Raw genomic sequence first — 23,750 nt, 5'->3', positions numbered from 1 at the left:
TCGTCCACCCCTCCTCCAGCTGTCTTCTACCTCCTAACTCCTCTCTATATGTTATCTAAAATTTGTCAGCATCCTCCCAAGTAACAAATCTCCTTTTCCCTTTGTAAAAAAAGGAAATTTCCATCTGTGCACAATTGATTTTTTATTTAGTGCTTCCACCAACTGTTTATATTTTTCCCTTTTTCTTAAAAGCCTTGATGGAACAATTTTATGAATGATTATGTCTGTTTCCTGAATTTTAAGTTTTGTCTTACTGCTCATTTGTAGTATTTTATCTCTAATATCCATATTCACAAAAGTTACCAGACAGTCCCCAGGTCAATTATTAGCTCTTGCAATTCTTGATCTGATTCTAAAGGTTCTCTCAATTTTGTTTCTCATTTCCTGCTCTTCTATTCCAATCCATTTGGCTAATTCTGATGATATTTTTTGCTCTATCACTTCATTTGGTTCTTCTGGAATAGATCTAAATCTAAATGTTTTTTCTCTTCTGTGCATTTCAATCATAGAGATTGCATCTAGGACTGCCTCATGGGTTTCTTTCATATCTGCCAGCTCTTCCTTAGTTTTTTCTGTTTCCCCCTTTTTTTCTCTGTTCTCCTTCTGTACTTTTCTTAGCCCTTCCTCCAAACTTATTGTTTTCCCTTTTAATTCTTGTACAGTCTGTTATTTCCAAATTTTTAACCACCAGATCATTGATTTTAACCATCATTTCTGACACCATTTTTGCATTTTCCTCTATTTTTTACCCCATCTTATCCAACTTTTGATCTGTTGATCTTATACTGTCGTTCATCTCTTCATCTCTGAAATGTCTTTTTTCAGTCCCAGGAGAAGATCTCTCATTTCCGAATTCATTTCTATGTCTTGATTTGAGTTTCTCCTGTTAGGATTTGCAGTTAACACCGCTGCCGCTGGATTCATAAATTTTTTATTCACGTTTGACATAACCAATTGTTTTATAATCCGTTAGTACCTGTAACTACTTCTTTTGATGACAAATTGTGTTTTATAATACTTCTATATTACACCTCTAATGCACAATGACTCATCGACGATAATAATAACATAACAATAATAACATTTAACAGGGAAAAGGAGAAAGAGAAAAATAAAAATGAATTTTTACTCAGTTACTAGTTTTGCCCACTAGTTGTTAGAAATCCCCTTGTCCATTTCCCTACACATGTAACCAGCCAGAAGTATAACTCTTCTGTTACTTGCAGAGTTATTTCCTCTTGGCACCAATAGAGGGGAGCCCAGTAAACCCCCCCACCCTGTCGGGAGGGGCTTTTTTACTTAACACAGTTCTTTAAAATCTTCTCTTGGCTTCCCCAGGCTCTTCTCACCACAAAAAAAAAATTTCCCGCACCCCCTTCAACAGTCAAGAATAGTATGAAATAAATCAGCAAAACTGGTGTGACTTCCGCAGATTTTAACACAAAGGAGTCAGGCCTCCATACTACACAAAAAAACGGAGCTTGAATGTCTATTGTCTCTCTCATTCGTCTAAGAAAGAGCTGGCTCCATAAGAATCAAGTCCAGAAGTCCAAAGCACCTTTAGCTCTTTCCTCCACCAAGAATCCTTACTTGCTCTGTGGAGTACAGCACTAGGATTTGGGATGATCTATAGAACCTCAGATGCGTTCATCTCTTTCCGTCATAACGACCATCAATTCAAATAACTGTCTGGAATTTTTTAACAAAAGGGAGAAAGGCTTTGCGCTGAGTAAAAGCCGGAGCCTGTATATCAAATGTCTCTCACACATAAGATCTCTCAGCAGAACATTTTTAATCACTCCATTAATTTAGCACTGGGGTTTGGGTAGGTCTTTAAGTCTTCAGACCCATTCATTCCTTTCCTCCATATCGTCCATAATGCCTCAGACTTTCTCAAATATATTAAAGGGATAGGTCATCTTTTAGTCTCCCCCCCCCCCCATATTTCTTTCTTGATTTGATATTACAGCAGTCCATGCAAGCTGTTGTAAAACAATATAATTGTAATTCTCTTCTCCACCTTGTTTTTTCCTGGATTGTATTTCAAAATGCTATGGGTTTGACCTCCTCTTTCTCTTGCGTTAATTAAGTGTCTGGTTAATCTCAGCTATCTTTCCATTCACTTCGGTTGAACTCCCAGTCCTTTGTACAGCTTTCCAGCTCAAAGAAGCCTCTAGCTGCCGTATGGTTTATGCTTAATTACCTATGTTTTGATAGCTTTTTCCGGGGAACCAACCGTGCTTGCAGATACCAGACACCTCTTTTCTTTGGAGCATCTGCCGCAGGGTCACTCCCGAAGTCAGGCTTTCTCTCCATGGGGAGGGAACGCTGTTGTGGGCATCTGTGGTCTCCTTCAACTCCGAAGACCCCTCCAACGCCTCAGCGTGTCCTTTTAGATGCAGGAAGCCCTCCTGGATCTTTAGGGGGTTGTGAAGCCTAGCAACCCCCTCCTTCACCCCTTTGGTGAGTGCTCACCCCTCGGAACTCCCGAGATGAGCGTCCGAGAGCAATCAGCGGCAAAGCGGAAGTCATATTTATTTTAAAAGTAGCATATTTATTTAAAAAGTGGCATATTTATTTTAAAAGTAGATTTCACTTTCACTTTCAAAGCCCATTTCAATGGAAACAAGTTTTTGAAACCTTTTTGCCATGGGGCTTGAGCTGCCAGAGCTATCAAGGTCTACGATGTATGGGGGTGGAGGGAACTGTCATTTTTATAGAATGCAATATTTAGCATGTATTGCTTGTACTCTCGGATCATGGGTCAGGTCACAAATGGCTACACCACAACTTGAAGCCTCATCTCCCAGCCTAAATAGTTAAGTCCCTAAGCTCTGAGACACGGAAAAGCCTGGAGGCTGAGAAAGCTATCCCAGGTGTTATCGGCAGCAGCTGGCTTGTGCATTTGCCGTGGCTCCTAGCCTGGAATAGGACAGCTGGATTTGTACCTTTAGCTGCAGATTTTACAGGTTGCAACTTTCCCCTTGCAGTTGACAGAAGTATTTGGAGGCTGTTGGAAAGTAACTATCACACTTTCCTAAGTAAATGTTTTTAGGATTAAGGTTGTTGAACACAACTGCATTCTGATGTGCAGTTAATAGCGGAAATAGACTTACTCATGCTTATTTAAAGAGCAAAGAAAAGAGGCCATAATAAAGTATCTTCTGCAGGGAGACTGCACAGGGAGTGACCATAGGATGACTATTGCCATGCAAATGTGATTGTTAACATGGCAAGGAAATATGTAGCAGGGCTTCTTGTTGTGACCTTAACTTTGGTGCAATGTTTGAAACTCCCATTGTTCTAGGCACATTTAGCAACGGGAATTTCATTAGTGCAAGCAGTTTCCAAGCTCTGGTTGCAGTACTGCGCCTAAGATTTCGGATTATAACTGCAGAGTGGAAGGAAAGAAGGACATTTTTTCTGCCTCGCCACTTCCAGCTACTCTCTGAAGACTGGAGAAGAGACTCTCTTGAGAATACTGGGCCGGGGGGTGGAGGGCAGGGGAAGGACCAGACCATGTAAAAAAGTGAACATAATATTGTAGCTGCAGTTCATTCATTTTCAGCTTTGTATTCTTGTTATTAAAAAAGTGTGCCTAGGCATTCTGTTGTTGCACCCATAACCTAGCTTTAAGGTGCCATTTAGCTCCTAGCTTTCATATCTCAGTTTCTAGCACTGCTAGATTAAATGATTAATGATTAAACCTTTCTGTGCATGAGAGGCATTAATTGTAGAAATTTAGCAGAACTTTGGTTTATGGGTGAATGAGTCTGTGTTGCGAGGCAGCTATTATAATCTCTCTTTAAAGGCTCATGGTTGTCATATGACAGGTTGCAACAGTTCAGGAGGAGGAGGAATTCATGTTCTTTCCTGTTTACTAAAGTAATTAATGCTATAACACAGAGATTGTGCATGTGGATAAATATACATTTTACTGCACATACTCTGAGCTCTCCTGGTGCTTGAGATGTACTGTCCAGGCTCTAAGGCCATTGTGGGAGTTTGTGCAAGATATATCAAATTTGGACAAAGTTGAGAGTGCCACAGTAGGAAGCAGACAGATTTGATCTGTCTGACACAATCTGCTGGGAAATTCTCCTACACAAACCCCATGGAAACTGTACCAGTCATTGGGGGGTAGGGGAGAAAAGAGAGATTATGCATAGAAAGCACTGATACTCTTAAAGCTTTGATATTTCTTGAAGGCACTTGGTTTTTTTGGTAGAATCAAGCAAGTGGTCTTAGGCATGTATTTAAAAGATTTTGCATTAGAATACTGCCCATCAGCCATGACTTACTTAAAAAATGCTATTTCCATTTATCTTTCACTTGTGTACTTAAAACTATGGACTTGCATTGTGATCCTATGTTGAAAAACAATGTTTTAAAGTTCGCTCTGTAGTGTGATGAGATTTTTAAAAATAGATAACTCTTCTTTCACAGTGCACCTCTATATCCATGAGCATAGGCAGTTGAAATCTGAAATATGTTTTCTTAAGTTGTTAGGGCAACCTTGATGACAGAAAGTGAGGAGGAATTAAAGAACCTTTTATTGAGGGTGAAAGAGGAGAGCGCAAAATATGGTCTGAAGCTCAACATCAAAAAAACGAAGATCATGGCCACTGGTCCCATCACCTTGTGGCAAATAAAAGGGGAAGAAATGGAGGCAGTGAGAAATTTTACTTTCTTGGGGTCCATGATCACTGCAGATGGTGACAGCAGCCACGAAATTAAAAGACACCTGCTTTTTGGGAGAAAAGCAATGACAAACCTAGACAGCAGAGGTTTAAAAAGCAGAGACATCACCTTGCCAACATTATGGAGTAGAATAAAGTGGAATGTTTCCTTTCATGTTAGTGGCTCTCCTCTGTGACAGTAGTGAAGTTTTTCTTGGGAGGGGGATGGGGTGCAATTCTACATGTTTTTAATATTACAGTGGAACCTCGGTTTTTGAACATGCATTGGAAGTCTAACAGCTTCTGCTGAGTTTTTTTTTTTAATTTTCTCCATTGAATTTGCAGACTGCTCTTTGCACCTCGGTTTTCGAACATTACGGAAGTTGAATGGTCTTCCAGAATGGATTATGTTTGAAAACCAAGGTACCACTGTATTTGCTATGGATAGTGGTGTGCTCAACCAAAGTTTTTCCTCTGCTCATGTAAGAGTAATGTATGTCGACATTATTTCCAAAGTAGCAGAACCTTGTTGACTATGAGGGCCACTCCATTTCTTTTATGGGTTTCTTGCCCACAGTAGTAGATATGATGGTCATCCAAACTGAAGTCGCCCATTCCCATCCATTTTAGTTCACTGATGCCCAGGATGTCAATGTTTATTCTTGCCATCTCATTTTTGACCACATCCAACTTACCCAGGTTCATGGTTCTTACATTCTAGGTTCCTATGCAATATTTTTCTTTACAGCATTGGACTTTCCTTTCGCTTCCAGGCATATCCGCAACTGAGCGTCCTTTCGGCTTTGGCCCAGCCGCTTCATCAGCTCTGAATCTACTTGTACTTGTCCTCCGCTCTTCCTCAGTAGCATGTTGGACGCCTTCCGACCTGAGGGGCTCATCTTCCAGCATCATAACTTTTATATGCCTTTTGTCTTTGTCTATGGAGTTTTCTTGGCAGGGATACTGGAGTGGCTTGCCAGTTCCTGCTCCAGGTGGATCAGGTTTGGTCAAAACTCTCCACTATGACCTGTTCATCTTGGGTGCCCTGCTCGGCATAGTCCATAGCTTCTCTGAGTTAATTCAAGCCCCTTCGCCACAGCAAGGCAGTGATCCATAAAAGGAACAACTGACAAGTTTGGCCTTGGAGATCAAAACGAAGCAGGGCAAAGGCTAATAGAGTTCTGTCAAGAGAACAAGCTGGTCATCACAAACACGCTTTTCCAACAACACAAGAGATGACTCTACACGTGGACATCACCAGATGGGCAGCATCGAAACCATATTGATTATATTCTCTGCAGCCAAAGATGGAGAAGCTCTATACAGTCAGCAAAAACAAGACCTGGAGCTGACTGTGGCTCAGATCATCAGCTTCTTATAGCAAAATTCAAGCTTAAACTGAAGAAAGTAGGAAAAACCACTGGGGCCGGTAAGATACAATCTAAGTCAAATCCCTTATGAATACACAGTGGACGTGAGGGACAGGTTTAAGGATTTAGATTTGCTGGACAGAGTGCCTGAAGAACTATGGATGGAGGCTCGCAACATCATACAGGAGGCAGCAACGAAAACCATCCCAATGGAAAGGAAATGCAAGAAAGCAAAGTGGCTGTCCAACGAGGCCTTACAAATAGCGGGGGAGAGAAGGCAAGCAAAATGCGAGGGAGATAGTGAAAGATACAGGAAATTGAATGCAGATTTCCAAAAAATAGTAAGGAGAGACAAGAAGGCCTTCTTAAACGAGCAGTGCAAAGAAATAGAGGAAAACAACAGAATGGGAAGAACCAGAGATCTGTTCAAGAAAATTGGAGATATGAAAGGGACATTTCATACAAAGATTACCATAATAAAGGACAAAAGTGGTAAGGACCTAACAGAAGCAGAAGACATCAAGAAGAGGTGGCAAGAATACACAGAGGAATTATACCAGAAAGATATGGATGTCTCGTATACCCCAGGTAGTGTGGTTACTGACCTTGAACCAGACATCCTGGAGAGTGAAGTCAAATGGGCCTTAGAAAGCACTGCAAATAACAAGGCCAGTGGAAGTGATGGTATTCCAGCTGAACTATTTAAAATTTTAAAAGATGATGCTGTTAAGGTGCTGCACTCAATATGCCAGCAAGTTTGGAAAACTCAGCAGTGGCCAGAGGATTGGAGAAGACCAGACTACATCCCAATCCCAAAGAAAGGCAGTGCGAAAGAATGCTCCAACTACCGCACAATTGCACTCATTTCACACGCTAGCAAGGTTATGCTTAAAATTCTACAAGGAAGGCTCAAGCAGTATGTGGACTGAGAACTCCCAGAAGTGCAAGCTGGATTTAGAAGAGGCAGAGGAACCAGAGACCAAATTGCAAACATGCGCTGGATTATGGAGAAAGCTAGAGAGTTCCAGAAAGACATCTACTTCTGCTTCATTGACTATGCAAAAGCCTTTGACTGTGTCAACCACAGCAAACTATGGCAAGTTCTTAAAGAAATGGGAGTGCCTGATCTGTCTCCTGAGAAATCTCTATGTGGGACAAGAAGCTACAGTTAGAACTGGATATGGAACAACTGACTGGTTCAAAATTGGGAAAGGAGTACGGCAAGGCTGTATATTGTCTCCCTGCTTATTTAACTTATATGCAGAATTCATCATGCGAAAGGCTGGGCTGGATGAATCCCAAGCCGGAATTAAGATCGCCGGAAGAAATATCAACAACCTCAGATATGCAGATGACATAACCTTGATGGCAGAAAGTGAGGAGGAATTAAAGAACCTTTTATTGAGGGTGAAAGAGGAGAGCGCAAAATATGGTCTGAAGCTCAACATCAAAAAAAAAACGAAGATCATGGCCACTGGTCCCATCACCTCCTGGCAAATAGAAGGGGAAGAAAACAGCAGCTACAAAATTAAAAGACACCTGCTTTTTGGGAGAAAAGCAGTGACAAACCTAGGCAGCATCTTAAAAAGCAGAGACATCACCTTGCCAACAAAGGTCCGTATAGTAAAAGCCATGGTTTTCCCAGTAGTGATGTATGGAAGTGAAAGCTGGACCATAAAGAAGGCTGATCGCCGAAGAATTGAGGCTTTTGAATTCTGGTGCTGGAGGAGACTCTTGAGAGTCCCATGGACTGCCAGAAAATCAAACCTCTCTATTCTGAAGGAAATCAGCCCTGACTGCGCACTGGAAGGACAGATTGTGAAGCTGAGCCTTCAATACTTTGGCCACCTCATGAGAAGAGAAGACTCCCTAGAAAAGACCCTGATGTTGGGAAAGATGGAGGGCACAAGGAGGAGGGGACGACAAAGGACAAGATGGTTGGATAGTGTTCTCGAAGCTACCAGCATGAGTTTGACCAAACTGCGGGAGGCAGTGGAAGACAGGAGTGCCTGGCGTGCTCTGGTCCATTGGGTCACGAAGAGTCGGACACGACTAAACAACAGCAGAACATGCATGATATTGTTTGGACACTTGTAAATAGTAATTCCTATTAAATAATCAGTTTACTAAATCCCCTTGTAAATTGGGTTTTTCAATTAATTCATAGTTTCTGGTGAACCTGGGAGTGGACATACTTTCACAGCCCATGCTGATTTATACCACTTAATACTGTATATAAACACCCATGCATGCACATACTACAACCATCACCTCTAGGTTTTCTGGGAGAAATTTAATTTATGAGATGCAATTTTTTTCAAATGTCAACTAGAATGTTGTACTTGAATGAAGACAATACTAAAAACATTGTTTTTAAAGCAGAAGTTGTGGCATGTGGGGTTAGCAAATGTGAAAATCCAGTAGCGTTGATTTGCTGGTTTTTCCTAACCACTTCATAATAAGTATTAAGATAACCATATAGCGAGAGTGGGGTTTTTGTGTGTGTGTGTGTGTGTTTTTGCAGTAAACTTTTTCTGTAGTAGTAGGTAGGCTTATAGGTAGGTAGGCTTATAGGTAGGTAGGCTTATCTAGGCTTATAGCAAGCTAGCTTTCTGGCTGTTGGAACTCTCCTCAGCTTCAGCCAGCAGACCCAACGGGAGCTCACCCCTTTGCAGGGATTCGAACCGCCAACCTTCGGGTCAGCAAGCCCAAGAGGCTCAGTGGTTTAGACCACAGCACCACCCGCGTCCCCAGTAGACCACCTAGCAGACTATAATACATGGCTGTGTTGATGGGCTACGAGTTGTGCAGGCCTACTTGGGAGTAACCAGGTAGCTTTCTTTGCCCAACTTTTTACACGTGGCTTTAAAAAACAGCCTTGCTGTTTCAAGCTTGTCTAAGAAGAGGATCTCAATTCAGGATAACAACTTTGGGTATTTCTGATAACAACCAGCTCTATACTGCACTTACTACACAGTTCGAATTTCTGGTCCTATTAGGCTCTGTGATGACTATCTTTTAACAAAGAGATGAATAATCTTCAGTTTAAGCAAAGCAAGGTGCTTATGTGGGCTTGTTAACACTCATAGGCTTGCAGATGGACTGAAGCAGGGTAAAGAGAAGGCTGGTGGAAAGAAGTGGCCTTTTGCGCTCTCTCTCTCTCTCTCTTAATCCCCACCTCCAGGGTTTGGGGGGAAAGCACTTCCTGCTGCCAGTTCAGAGAGAGAGCAAATTACTGTTCTGTGGGGGCCCTGGCTGCTCTAGTCTGGATTTTGGACAATGTCATCTCTCAGTTTATTCAGAGGCCCATGATGAATATATGAAACACTTCCTTTTCATGTAAACGTAGCCAGACTCCAGGGTGACTGAGCAATCTGAATCCCTTTGTTAGCAATGTCTGATTGAAACTGGGACAGGGCATCTGTCCCCACTTTGATCTGGGGAAAAGCCAGTGTAGTCGCCCTCCTTCCCCCACCCTTCTTCATCTTCAAGTTGTTGTCTAGGATGGTATAGTGTTTAACCTCTGCCTTGTGGGTCAGCAGAGGATCACGAATGTGGCCCACACAACCATTTGAAAACTCGCCAATTGTCCAAGGCCAAAAGGCTGTGTCAGTGTTTACCTCAACGTGGTGTGGGGCAGCAAGCATCTCCAATGCAGCTTTTCAGTGGCACAGGGACTGATTGGTCAGTCCCTGTGCCGCACTGAGGTAAACTCCGATGCAGCCTTTCATTCATAAAGCCACCACCGACATGCAGCCTCCCATGGCTCCCACAGCAGCGGGGGGCTGAGCAGAGAGCAACATGGGAGGCAGCAGCAAGGGGTCCGGTGGCTTTGGCAAGCTCGTGGGGCTGGCGCTGAGGATGCAGCTGAAGTTGGGCTTGCTCTTGCGCACGGTGCTGCTGTCCTGAGATTACTAATTCATCTTTAGCTTGGCCTTTGCAGTGAAGACAGGCTCTGGCAAATTGAGAGGACGAGACCAAGAGTAGGTCCAGTGGTCAAGAAGGCAGTTTCTGCACGTAACGCAGAGGGCAGATGGGGCTTGTCCACCTGGGAAGGTAGCCCATCCCTAGAAGGAAAGCTCTGATCCTAAACCTCTGCTGCCTTGCAAGATATCTTCAGGAGAAGAAAAAGCTGAGGAGTAAACCCTACACAGCTCCGGAGTGGAATCTCAGACAGTTGGATGCAACCTTGTAGGCCTCCTTCTGGCAGCTCCTGCAACAGAGCTGGTGCCGAACATATGACTACATCAGCAAGGCCAAGAGGGGGATGGGGTTTTGACATCTGGACAGCCCAGGACCTCAAGACACACAGCCCTGGTGAGGTCACTGCGGCACTGCTAATGCAGCGGTTTAATTTCACTCCCGGAAGCACACTCCATTGTCTCTTGAGACAGCCAGACAACAACAACGCTTCTATTTCCACCACTGCTTCTGTCTAGTCTTCATTGTGAACCACAACCCCAAGAAGTACAGGACATGTCTACATATGTCCAACAAATGTCAGCTTTCAAAACTAGTATTGTGTGCAACAGAAAATCCACAAACTGTTTTTTGCCATCTAGTATTCTGCAGCTTGAACTGCAGATGGTTGTCAATTTTATCCAGAATTCCCAGAAATATTCATATATCTTCATAGAAGTTCTGTCCGACTAATCAGTCCCTTAGCAGCTACCAGATAATTTTTTTGTCCATAAGAGGTATGATTTAAGCAGTGCTAGAACACAATACAGATTGAAATAATGTTTTGTTATGTAGAAGGGCTTTTCCTGAAAGAGATTAGCAGGTGGACTTGTTTTTAGAGAAATTTAGTAATCCAGAAAATGGTTTTGAGGGATTGTCTTATCTAAAGAGCCCTGTATTGGGCAAGTAAGACAGCATAATATGCTTCCTCTTTTTACTTTTACTTTTTATATGTTATAGTATTCTATACTAAAGTATATTTCAGAAAAGGGACACAGGTGGCGCTGTGGGTTAAACCAAAGAGCCTAGGACTTGCCGATCAGAAGGTCGGCGGTTCGAATCCCCACAGCGGGGTGAGCTCCCGTTGCTCGGTCCCGGCTCCTGCCACCTAGCAGTTTGAAAGCACCTCAAAGCGCAAGTAGATAAATAGGTACCGCTCTGGCGGGAAGGTAAACGGCTTTTCTGTGCGCTGCTCTGGTTCGCCAGAAGCAGCTTAGTCATGCTGGCCACATGACCCGGAAGCTGTACGCCGGCTCCCTCGGCCAATAAAGCGAGATGAGCACCGCAACCCCAGAGTCAGACACGACTGGACCTAATGGTCAGGGGTCCCTTTACCTTTATCTATATTTCAGAAAACTAGTGCATAAATGCCAAGGTACCACTTGGGGAGAATGGCAATTTATTTTGTCCCTTTCTGTGTAATGAAAAATACTCTAGCACTGCAGCTGAATATGCCTCCAGCTAATATGCCATATAAAGCTATAAGGTAATGTTCTTATTACTCTGTGGGGCTTAATAAAGTTTTCATTACTGTCGAGGTATTCTAACTTTATTTAGGTAAAGGATTGTAGCTGAAATATGACCACTTCCCATGAGTAAAATAGCAACAGCCAGTAAACACTTCTATGTCTGTTGCAGTTCGTAGTTAGTTAATGCATTGTGAGGTTATGTAACTGTTTGGAGGTGGACAAAGTGTTTAAAAAATTGGAGAATATGCATGTATTACTATTTTTGGCTAATGTAGTTTTACTTAACAGTAGTAAAGTGAATTAACAGTACAGAGTGAATTACGTTTACTTTGCACCTTCTCCACTGGAAGATCTACTTTACTCCACTTTTTGTAGTTTGATGCTATTGTATGTATTTTGTTGATTACTTGTGGGGGGAAATGTTTCTGCAAAGTGTGTGTGTGTGTGTGTGTGTGTGTGTGTGTGTGTGTGTAAAGAGAGAAAGTGTGCATTAGGTTTGTTGCATTTAATTTTATTTAATTTATATCCCATCCCTTCCTCCCAAAGAAGCCCAGGACTTTAAAACTTGATAAACAGTTTTGAAAATGAATCTTCAGTTGCATACTAATTCCTTAACATTTTCCCTTAGATAATATCCCTAAGGTAAAAATGCTTTCTGAATGAGGTTGGATTGGAAATGAAGTGAAAAAAGGGGGTTCATTCATGTCATTAATTTGAAATAGGTTCTTAGTCTGCTAAAGATAGTCTGGCATTGCTTTCATAAACCTAACCAAGATGGGGAAAGATTTTGAAGAATTTTCCTCAAATTTAGAGGAAATAAACTATATTAATAAAAAGTGATTTAGATGTTTTGGTATGCACTGAAACCTTCAATAAGGTCTGTGAAAGGTGGGATTTTGCACATTAATTATTCTTAACGGGGGAAAATATACACTGTTTTTCAAATGAGCTACAAGCTTGCTCTATTATATATATTCTTTATGTTTATTTTCAGTCTGGGGCCAGGCCAGCTCAAACGTGTACTTGTGATGGTGGGAAGTCTTTGACACAGAAAATGCAACCCCTAGAAAAAGTATTTGATAATTGTGTCAAAAGTATGCTTCTTCCCCCCAATAGAAACTTGCTAGTTACCCTCTTGCTTCATGTACACCACAGCCTGAGGTTCTGTGTCCAGACAATTTAGATTCTGAATTATGCAGCCATACAGATAATGCTGATTGGCACAATTTTGTTCAATATTTTGTTATTTCTATCCCTATGAATATAGGAGTGATTTAGGAGCGGGGGGGGGGGCTTCCTGTGATATTTTTACTGGCCTTGGCAAATATTCTAGCATTAGTCACATATAGGTTTCCATTTATTTGAAATTTCCCAAACATATACGGAATAATGCACCCTCAAGAGCAGAAATTGGTTATGTCTGGGAAAATGCATGCATATGGCAGCCCATGTCGACAGTGTTGTCCAACAACTTTTCTGTCTGGATTTTCACATTTTGAAATATGGCAACCCTTGTCACATCTTGTGGTTAAGTCACCCACCCCTGTGGGGAGGGCAGGAAGTGTCCCAAGTGCCCTTAAGCAGCAGTGCCCAGGTGAGTCTCCTCAGCCACCCCCGGTTCTGGTGTAGGGAAAAAGAGCAGGTCTCTTTCCTGGTTTGACCCAACGCCCAGCCTTCCTCCCAGCTTCAGAGCTAGAGATGGAGCAGGAATGGCAGCTCAGCTTACTGATGCAACATCTGCCTATTTCTTTGTTGTTGTTGTTGTTTGTTGTTTAGTCATTTAGTCGTGTCTGACTCTTCGTGACCCCATGGACCAGAGCACGCCATGCACTTCTGTCTTCCACTGCCTCTCGCAGTTTGGTCAAACTCATGCTGGTAGCTTCGAGAACACTGTCCCACTATCTCGTCCTCTGTCGTCCCCTTCTCCTTGTGCCCTCCATCTTTCCCAACATCAGGGTCTTTTCCAGGGAGTCTTCTCTTCTCATGAGGTGGCCAAAATCTTGGGAGTCTCAGCTTCAGGATCTGTCCTTCCAGTGCGCAGTCAGGGCTGATTTCCTTCAGAATGGAGAGGTTTGATCTTCTTGCAGTCCATGGGACTCTCAAGAGTCTCCTCCAGCACCAGAATTCAAAAGCCTCAATTCTTCGGCGATCAGCCTTCTTTATGGTCCAGCTTTCACTTCCATACATCACTACTGGGAAAACCATAGCTTTTACTATACGGACCTTTGTTGGCAAGGTGATGTCTCTGCTTTTTAAGATGCTGTCTAGGTTTGTCATTGCTTTTCTCCCAAGAAGCAGGCATCTTTTAATTTCGTGACTGCTGTTACCATCTGCAGTGATTATGGAGCCCAAGAAAGTAAAATCTCTCACTGCCTCCAGTTATACAGATTACTTCTATATTAATACAATTTTGTTTAAGTGGTTTCCCGTGTGCCATTCTTGACACGTCCTTGTCATCTGATGTTACTGCATTTCATATTCTTATTTACTTCTAGTTACATTCCATTTTGAGTTTGACCAAACTGCGGGAGGCAGTGGAAGACAGAAGTGCCTGGCATGCTCTGGTCCATGGGGTCACGAAGAGTCGGACACGACTAAACGACTAAACAACAAAAACATTCCATTTTACAAAATTATCACTTAGTCGACAGCTGTACTCCTAATGATTTCTATTCGTATTATTATATTTAACCTTTCATAAAATGTCAAGTGAAGAACAACAGTTCTTTTCTTTTCAGACTGTGTGTGTAAAGGTAAAGGTACCCCTGCCCGTACGGGTCAGTCTTGACAGACTCTGGGGTTGTGCGCCCATCTCACTTAAGAGGCCAGGGGCCAGCGCTGTCCGGAGACACTTCCGGGTCACGTGGCCAGCGTGACATCGCTGCTCTGGCGAGCCAGAGCCGCACACGGAAACGCCGTTTACCTTCCCGCTAGAAAGCGGTCCCTATTTATCTACTTGCACCCAGAGGTGCTTTCAAACTGCTAGGTTGGCAGGCGCTGGGACCGAGCAACGGGAGCGCACCCCGCCGCGGGGATTCGAACCGCCGACCTTTCGATCGGCAAGCCCTAGGCGCTGAGGCTTTTACCCACAGCGCCACCCGCGTCCCCCAGACTGTGTATGTAGGTTCTGATAAATCCAGTTGCTGTTTTTTAAAAATATTTTTATTAAAGATTTTTAGTTTACAAAAATACGTGCATTGTCTCTTTTTTCAAATTGTGCTTTCTACAGATCAGTTTCATTAGCGCTGCATACAGTATAAGGTTGGGAAGAAAAGGGGGAAAGAGGGGGAATGGTGAGTTGGGTGGGGTGGCAATGCTTCTATTTTTCTCCTCAGTGTATGTGTGGGGTCAGTGTCACTTGTGTGGCTTCTCTTTCTATTTGCTTGTTACAGTGGAACCTCGGGTTACGTGCCGTCCTTATGAACGCTTCGGGTAACAAGCTCTGTTAACCCAGAAGCAGTTGCGCCTGGTAGCCAACTTTGCCCCAGGATGCGATCGGAAGTCACATGCTGGTGGCGCAGTGGCAGCAGGAGGCCCCATTAGCGAATGGACGCCTCAGATTAAGAACGGTTTTGGGTTAAGAACGGTTTCGGGTTAAGAACGGACTTCCGGAATGAATTAAGTTCGTAACCGGAGGTACCGCTGTATATTTCCTTGGTGGTGAGAGAGGTTGGGTGTGGTTGGTTGTCTTTGGTTGGCTGTAGTGAGATCTGTTTTGTGTGTGTGAGGGGGTGAGTTTTTGGGTCAGGATAGCCATATTGATTTGCATGCTGCCGGTGGATTCTTGTTATTTTCTTGTTGGGCTATGTATGTGATAAAGGGGAGCCATACTGGGGTGAAGGCGTCTTCTTCTCTTTGTCCCTGTGTCAGTTTCAGTTTATTGGTTAGTTTTTCGAGTAAGGCTGTTTCCCATACTATTTGATACCATTGGTCCATGTTTACTCCTGGCAGATGACTCGAGTGTCTGGGTTTGATTCTTCTGGCTGCTTGAGGGTAGGTGGGTTATGAGCTGGCATTACTATCTTGGAAGATGTTGAGTAGGATCTGTTCTGGGATGACTCCTAATACAGTGGTACCTCGGGTTAAGTACTTAATTCGTTCCAGAGGTCTGTTCTTAACCTGAAACTGTTCTTAACCTGAAGCACCACTTTAGCTAATGGGTCCTCCTGCTGCCGCTGCGCCGCCGGAGCACGATTTCTGTTCTCATCCTGAAGCAAAGTTCTTAACCTGAAGCACTATTTCTGGGTTAGCAGAGTCTTTAACCTGAAGCATATGTAACCTGAAGCGTATGTAACCCGAGGTACCACTGTACTTGTTTAGTTATTTTGCATATTTCTTGTATGACTGGTGTCCAGAAGAGTTGGATTTTGGGACATTCTCACCACATGTGGAGGTATGTGCCTGTGGAGGTGCATCCTCCCCAGCATTTTGGTGAGGCTCCTGGGCATATCAGCACTAGTTTCCGTGGTGTTAGGTACCATCTATAAGTGAGTTTCAGAGTGAGTTCTTTTCTTTTAGCTGAGATGGATTCAAAGGGAGGTTAAGACCACATTCTAGTCTGTTGGGTGGGGTTTTTTAATAGCCTATGTCGTCCTCCCATTGTTTTTTTATTACCGTATTTTTCGCCCTATAGGACGCACTTTTTCCCCTCCAAAAATGAAGGGGAAATCTGTGTGCGTCCTATGGGGCGAATACAGGCTTTCGCTGAAGCTTGGAGAGCGAGAGGGGTCGGTGCGCTCCGACCCCTCTTGCTCTCCAGGCTTCAGGAAGCCACCAGCAAGCCTGGGGAGCCCGCGGGAGTTCCCGCAGGGCTCCCTAGGCTGCGGATAGCAGCCTGCCGCCCAGAGCGCCCCACGCGCCGGGCAGACATCGGCCAGCCCCACAAGCTCGGGGGACAGCGGGGAGGCGCAGCACCGCCACCTCGCTGTTCCCCGACCTGGTTTTTTTTTGGGGGGAAATAAAGGGAAAAAATTTTTCCTTTATTTCCCCCCCAAAAAAACTAGGTGCGTCCTATGAGACGGAGCGTCCTATGGGATGAAAAATACGGTACGTCAAGGGGGATTGTGGGGTTTTGGAGCAGTGTTTTGTATATTGTAGATGCCACCCCATTGCTGTGTCCCTCTGTGGTGAGGAGGAGGTTTTCTAAGGTTGTCAAGGGCCTGGTTGCTGCTGGTTTTACTAGTTTAAGAAGGCATGTAATTGGCAGTGTGTTAGCCAGGGCATTTGGGTGTCCCCTTGTTTGTCTTGTATTTCTTGTGTCAATATGGGTTTGTTATTTTTGTAGAAGTCTGCTAGGTGGGATAAGCCTTTAGCTTGTCAGGTTTTTACCTGGAAGTTTTGTGCTGCGTGGTGGAATAGTAGGTGGTGAGCCCAGGGGGTTTAGTGGGGATGGAGTTGGGGACAGTTTGCCTGCTTCTTTCTTCCATTTTTAAGCATGGTCTGTGTTAACCTGTTTACAGTGGTACCTCGGGTTAAGAACTTAATTCATTCTGGACGTCTGTTCTTAACCTGAAATTGTTCTTAACCTGAAGCACCACTTTAGCTAATGGGGCCTCCTGCTGCTGCCGTGTTGCCGGAGCACGATTTCTGTTCTCATCCTGAAGCAAAGTTCTTAACCCAAAGTACTATTTCTGGGTTAGTGGAGTCTGTAACCTGAAGCGTCTGTAACCCGAGGTACCACTGTAGTGTTGTGCGGATTTTCCTTAGTTTGTTTGGGAGGAATGGGTGTGCCGTGATGGGGGTATTTTCGATTATGTCTCTCTCCAGGTGTACCCATTGTTTTGTCTCATCTTCTAGAATGTATGGGATTATGTGGCGCACTTGGTTCGCAATGTAGCATAGTTCTGTGTTGCGGATTCTGAGGAGGGGAGGTGTAGGTATTTGGGTTTATTCTTGTTTTTTTGTGTGAGAAGATAAACGAGTATAATTTTTTCTGCCCTTTGCAGAGTTGGGCTGGGGGTACCCAGATTGGGAGGGTTTGGAATAGGTAGGTTAATTTTGGGAGGGTGATCATTTTGATCATGGCTATTTTGTCTGAGAGTGTTGTTGGTGTTGTTCCATCTCCTCAAGTCTTTGTTAATTTGTCGCCACAAGGGGTTGTAATTGTGAGGGTATAGTTTTTTGAGGTTTGTGGTTATTTGTACCCATAGCTATCTGAACTTGGTATGGATAAATCCAGTTGTTGACTTATTTGGCCTTATGTATCTGCTGCTGCTGTTTTTTCCTATGGCGGCATTGGGCTACATTCTTCCCCCAATGTTGTTCCAGTGTGCTTTGGGGTGGAGCAGAAGTCTCAAGGGTAACTCCCTCCTCAGCTCAGCTCATCCCTTTCATCCTATAATACTCAGGAAATTCCAGATAAACATCATTTCTCCCCTTTCCTTTGGTTGACTAGATCAACAAGTTTCAAAGATTCACCATTTTCTTCCTCGGTCTGGGAAGGGAAAGGTCTGGGAAGGGGGGGCTTGTCTCCAACAACTTCTATCAAAATAGCAAAACAAAACAAAATACCATTCTTATATTTGGAGAGGGTTGCCGAATCATAAACCTAGGGACTTGCATAATATAAAATATAGCAGAGCACCCCCCTCTCTTCCACCCAGCACTACCAGCACAGAATAAAATCTTCTCCCGATTTCAAACCTCACTTCCATGCTGCTGGATAGTCCTTCTCCAGCAGGAACCTTTTCTCAATGCCAGTTATGACTGAATTGTTAGGAGAACCTCTGCTTTTGATGGCGGTCCAGGGGGGGTTGCATCATGGCAAAGGTGCTTGGGACTTAGCAGCTCTGTGTGCCCCTGTGCTGATCCGCCCAGGAGGAGCCCTTGAGGCGACTGTGGGTCAGCCTGCTCTCCTGGACCCTGGGAGGTTTAAAGGAATGATTTAACCCCTTTCATTCCCTTCCCCATCACCCCTCTCCAGTGTTGAGAGAGCCGCCGTCGCTCAGGACGGGAACCAGAAGATAGGATTTCTTTTTTTAGTGGCAGAGGAAGCTGCCACTACAGTAAGCCAACATTGTCTACACTGGCTGGTAGCAGCTCTCCCAGCCCCAAAGGTTTTCCCAGTACCACCAGGAGATGCTAGGATTGAACCTGGGACCTCTTGCATGCAAACCATGTGCTCTGCTAATGAGTTATGGCCTTCCTATAATTTAAATTATCCCACATCAGAAAGGCTTCATCACTGAACTTAGGGAATGTAGTATGTCAAGATAGAGATGCAGGCTGGCCAACTCCCGAGTATGCTAGTTTGCCGTATGAATGGAGAATTTTTCTCTCATAAGAATGAGGAGCATTCAAACCTACTTCATACCTACTTACAAGCTATACCTATACCTATAAAAGCTATTACCTATAATTCAGAAAAATCTGTGTGTGGTTCTGTTTAACTAGGTATGTGGAAGCAACAGCTAGTGAGATGCATGAAAGGTGGGAATTAAGATTAATAGAGAAAGAGAGATGAGTGTGTATGTTTATAGAGATTTCCTCTCTAGTGAAATTGACAGCGGGTTAATTTTAGGCAAAAGGTAGTACTGTACTGCTTCTGGCAGCACCTGCCTTCATTTTTTAAAAATATATATATGATACAATAAATTATCAGTCTGCAAGAATTTAACTCCATAACTTTATAAAACATGTTTTTAAAACAGCTGAATTAGAAGGCAATAAATGTTTCCAGTTCACCTATAGTTCAGCTAGTTCAAGATTTCAAGTGTTTTTTGCCTTTGTATGTGTGCTTTGCTTTTCAAGAAGCTTATTGCACTAAAGTTCAGAAATTTGCCTAGCATGCAACTTAAGCAACAGAAATATGGTTAACAATTCTCAAAGGTAGGCTGATTCTTCCAGTGTTCAATTGTTATGATGCTATTTTGGGGGGTGGGGGTTCAGGAATTTTGTGCACCACTGTCTTATAAATTTGTAGTTCCTTGTAACAGCAGTGCAGTGGGATATGCTGCTCTTTTCCTGTAAGCTTGTTGGCTTGGATTCTTTTAAATAGATTCATTACTTTAAAACCCCATTTGATTCTTTGAGGAGAAAGGAAGCACATAATCTGTCTGTCCCCAAAAGGCTAGAATGAGTCATTTGAATTCTGTAGCGGAATATTGGAGTTGTTGCTGTTTTCTGTAAATGACTGACTACATTGTGTTACAAGGACAGAAAGTACTTGAGTCCAAATTGCATCTTTCAACTTCTGCTTGGCAGCAAATGAATCTCAGAGTGTGTATTTTAATTAGTAGGCTATTTAAAATCTTCTGAATTATGGAAGGAAAGGAGCAGAGAATCCAGAAACCAAGATACGTTGCTTTTTCTTGCTTTTGGTTGCTTCTGTGGTGTGCAAAGAATATAGAAGGATCTGCTCACTCTAAAGATGTGACTTAGAGAGAAATAACATGATCTTAAGTTAAATAATACTTGCGATACATTTCTCTGCTGTCATTGCTTAAGGTACTGAGATTCTTTGGGGGAAAGTTTTTCTAAAGTGTCTGCTCATCTATGGTTGGTGGCTTAGAACTATTTATCTGAAGCTGAATGAAGTTGGGATGCTAGGCATTCTTCCATCTGAACTTCCATTGTGTAGTTTAGTATTGTTTTCCAGTGGACAAGAAGCAAAACTTTTTTTAAAAAAAGGATAATTTTAAAGAATAATATTCTCATAAAAACAAGTTGGAGGAAGATCTGCAAGCTTAAAAGACCATATATGAAAAGTTGATAAAGGACAGGTGTAATATCACTTTTTGTTCTTCTTTCAGAGATGGGGTGCCTGCTTCCCTTCTTATAACTTTTTTAGTAGCTTTCAACAATTTTAAGACCAGTGGGGGAGTTTTCAGAGGTGTATTTTTTAAAAAAAAACAACAAGCATGGACTAAGGTAGATTTTTCTCTGCACTAATACTATCTTTTTGTAACTCCTTTACTAGTTGACAACTTTTTGTACTTTTCATTCTACCTTGAATTCTGAACATTTACCGTATTTTTCGCTCTATAACACGCACCTGACCATAACACGCACATAGTTTTTAGAGGAGGAAAACAAGAAAAAAATATTCTAAACGAAACAGTGGATGTATGATTTTTGTGGTTCATGCTGTGGCCACAGACATGTGATCTGACGGTGAGTTTGGGGTAGCCCAATGCAAAAATCCTGAGGATCCATGTGGATCCATGCTTTGTAACCATGTTTTTGCGCCATTGCGGCCGCATGAAACAGTGGGTGCGTGTGTTTTTTGGTGCAGGCTGTAGCCATGGATATGCTATGTGATCTGATGGTGAATTTGGGGTGACCTAGTGCAAAAATCCTGAGGATCCATGTGGATCCGTGCTTTGTAACCACGTTTTAAATGGGGAGGGAAGGAAAAGAACTCAAGGGACAAGGAGCACGCGTGGGGTGTGTGGAGAAGGATGCTGCTAATAATGCAGGAGAGGCTCCTCTCTGGCTTTGCTCCTTTAGAACAAGCAGGCACTGCGTCTCTCCCTCCTCCCCGGCAAGGAAACCATGATAGTAACCACTCTGAGACAAATCAAGAAAAATTGCGACCAACACTCTCCCCCAACAAGCGCAGTGAGGTCAAAGCACACACACACACGCAGAGAGAGAACTGGCCCTAAAGTCGCAGGGGTGCTGGGGGAGTGAACGGGAAGCAAGAGAAGGAGAAGGAGCCCTCACACACAGAGAGAGACACACAGAGTGTCATTCTAAAGTCGCAGGGGCGCAGGGAGAGTGAACGGAAGCAAGAGAAGGAGAAGGAGCCCTCACATAGACACAGACACACAGAGTGTCAATTCTAAAGTCGCAGGGGCGCAGGGAGAGCGCAGGGGCGCAGGGAGAGCGAACGGGAAGCAAGAGAAGGAGAAGGAGCCCTCACACACAGAGAGAGACACACAGAGTGTCATTCTAAAGTCGCAGGGGCGCAGGGAGAGTGAACGGAAGCAAGAGAAGGAGAAGGAGCCCTCACATAGACACAGACACACAGAGTGTCAATTCTAAAGTCGCAGGGGCGCAGGGAGAGCGCAGGGGCGCAGGGAGAGCGAACGGGAAGCAAGAGAAGGAGAAGGAGCCCTCACACACAGAGAGAGACACACAGAGTGTCATTCTAAAGTCGCAGGGGCGCAGGGAGAGTGAACGGAAGCAAGAGAAGGAGAAGGAGCCCTCACATAGACACAGACACACAGAGTGTCAATTCTAAAGTCGCAGGGGCGCAGGGAGAGCGCAGGGGCGCAGGGAGAGTGAACGGGAAGCAAGAGAAGGAGAAGGAGCCCTCACACACAGAGAGACACACAGAGTGTCAATTCTAAAGTCACAGGGGCGCAGGGAGAGTGAACTGAAGCAAGAGAAGGAGAAGGAGCCCTCTCTCACACACACAGACACACAGAGTGTCAATCCTAAAGTCGCAGGGGGGCAGGGAGAGTGCAGGGGCGCAGGGAGAGTGAATGGGGAGAAGGAGAAGGAGCCCTCTCACACACACACAGACACACAGAGTGTCAATCCTAAAGTCGGAGGGGTGCAGGGAGAGTGAACTGAAGCAAGAGAAGGAGAAGGAGCCCTCACACACACACACAGACACACAGAGTGTCAATCCTAAAGTCGCAGGGGCACAGGGAGAGTGAACGGAAGCAAGAGAAGGAGAAGGAGCCCTCTCACACACACAGACACACAGAGTGTCAATCCTAAAGTCGCAGGGGCGCAGGGAGAGTGAACTGAAGCAAGAGAAGGAGAAGGAGCCCTCACACACACACACAGACACACAGAGTGTCAATTCTAAAGTCGCAGGGGGGCAGGGAGAGTGCAGGGGCGCAGGGAGAGTGAATGGGGAGAAGGAGAAGGAGCCCTCTCACACACACACAGACACACAGAGTGTCAATCCTAAAGTCGGAGGGGTGCAGGGAGAGTGAACTGAAGCAAGAGAAGGAGAAGGAGCCCTCACACACACACACAGACACACAGAGTGTCAATCCTAAAGTCGCAGGGGCACAGGGAGAGTGAACGGAAGCAAGAGAAGGAGAAGGAGCCCTCTCACACACACAGACACACAGAGTGTCAATCCTAAAGTCGCAGGGGCGCAGGGAGAGTGAACGGAAGCAAGAGAAGGAGAAGGAGCCCTCTCACACACAGAGACACACAGAGTGTCAATCCTAAAGTCGCAGGGGCGCAGGGAGAGTGAACTGAAGCAAGAGAAGGAGAAGGAGCCCTCTCACACACACACACAGACACACAGAGTGTCAATCCTAAAGTCGGAGGGAGAGCGCAGGGGCGCAGGGAGAGTGAAAGGGAAGCAGGAGGAGGAGAACGATAGCTCAAGCACACACACACACACACAGCCCCTACAGTGGCTAATCCAAAATCGGACAGCAAAAAACTGCAGGCAGGGACAGAGAGCACGGGGTTGTTTTAAAGCAGCCAACCCTGCTCTGCTTCTCTCCCTCCTCCCGGCTAGGCTGGCTGAAAAGCTTTGCTGCTACTTAGCAGCTCAGTGGGGAGGAGAGAGGAACATAGAGGACGGGGTTGTTTTAAAGCAGCCAACCCCGCTCTGCTTCTCTCCCTCCTCCCCGGCTCCGCTAGCTGACAGGAGCCGCTTACACCCGCTTTGCTGTTTCAAAGCGAGCCACGGACTGCTCACAACTGCAGCAGTTTCCCCCGCCATCTGTAGGCATTCGCTCCATAACACGCACAGACATTTCCCCTTACTTTCTAGGAGGAAAAATCTGCGTGTTATGGAGCGAAATTTACGGTAATCTGCGTTTGATGAATTAAATTGACTAAAACCCTCTTCATTCAGTTAGCTAGTATGTTGGCAAATAATTTATAATCACTGTTTAATAGAGAAATTGGCCTATAATTTTTAACTAAAAGTGGGTCAGCATTCTGCTTTGGAATCAATGTCATATAGGCCTCTTTCCAGGATTCTGGTACTTTCCCCGTCCCTAATATCTCATCCATTAACTCTTTAAGTGGTTGTACCAGAAAGTCTTGCCATTTTTTATACTTTGCTGATAATGCATTTGGCCCTGGCGTTTTACCTATTTTAGCTTGTTTAATTGCCTCTTGCACCTCCTTTGTTGAAATGGGTGCTTTTAGAAAAGCCATTTTCTCTTTTGGAATTTTTGGTAGTTTAGAAGTAGCTCTGCAACTTCTAAGCTGGAATTGTAATGGGATCAATTCCCCTCAAAAGAGGAAAAGTGTTTTTCATATATTAAGAAAAGAGCAATTGGATTTGATTTGTTTACAGGAAACACATGTAATGAGGTCACACAGGAAGTTGCTTATCAATAAGAGAT

The 23,750-nt window shown here is 44.1% G+C and overlaps 1 protein-coding gene across 1 annotated transcript in view; it reads left to right on the top strand.

The window, feature by feature from the left end:
- RASSF8 (Ras association domain family member 8) overlaps positions 1–23,750 on the top strand; it is a 124,701-nt gene that overhangs the window by 37,134 nt on the left and 63,817 nt on the right. The gene's annotated exons all lie outside the window — the stretch shown is intronic.

This window comes from Podarcis raffonei, chromosome 10 (genome assembly GCF_027172205.1).
Source record: "Podarcis raffonei isolate rPodRaf1 chromosome 10, rPodRaf1.pri, whole genome shotgun sequence".
NCBI lineage: Eukaryota > Metazoa > Chordata > Lepidosauria > Squamata > Lacertidae > Podarcis > Podarcis raffonei.
The sequence above is the reverse complement of the archived record's forward strand: the minus strand, read 5'-3'. Positions and strand labels throughout refer to the sequence as shown.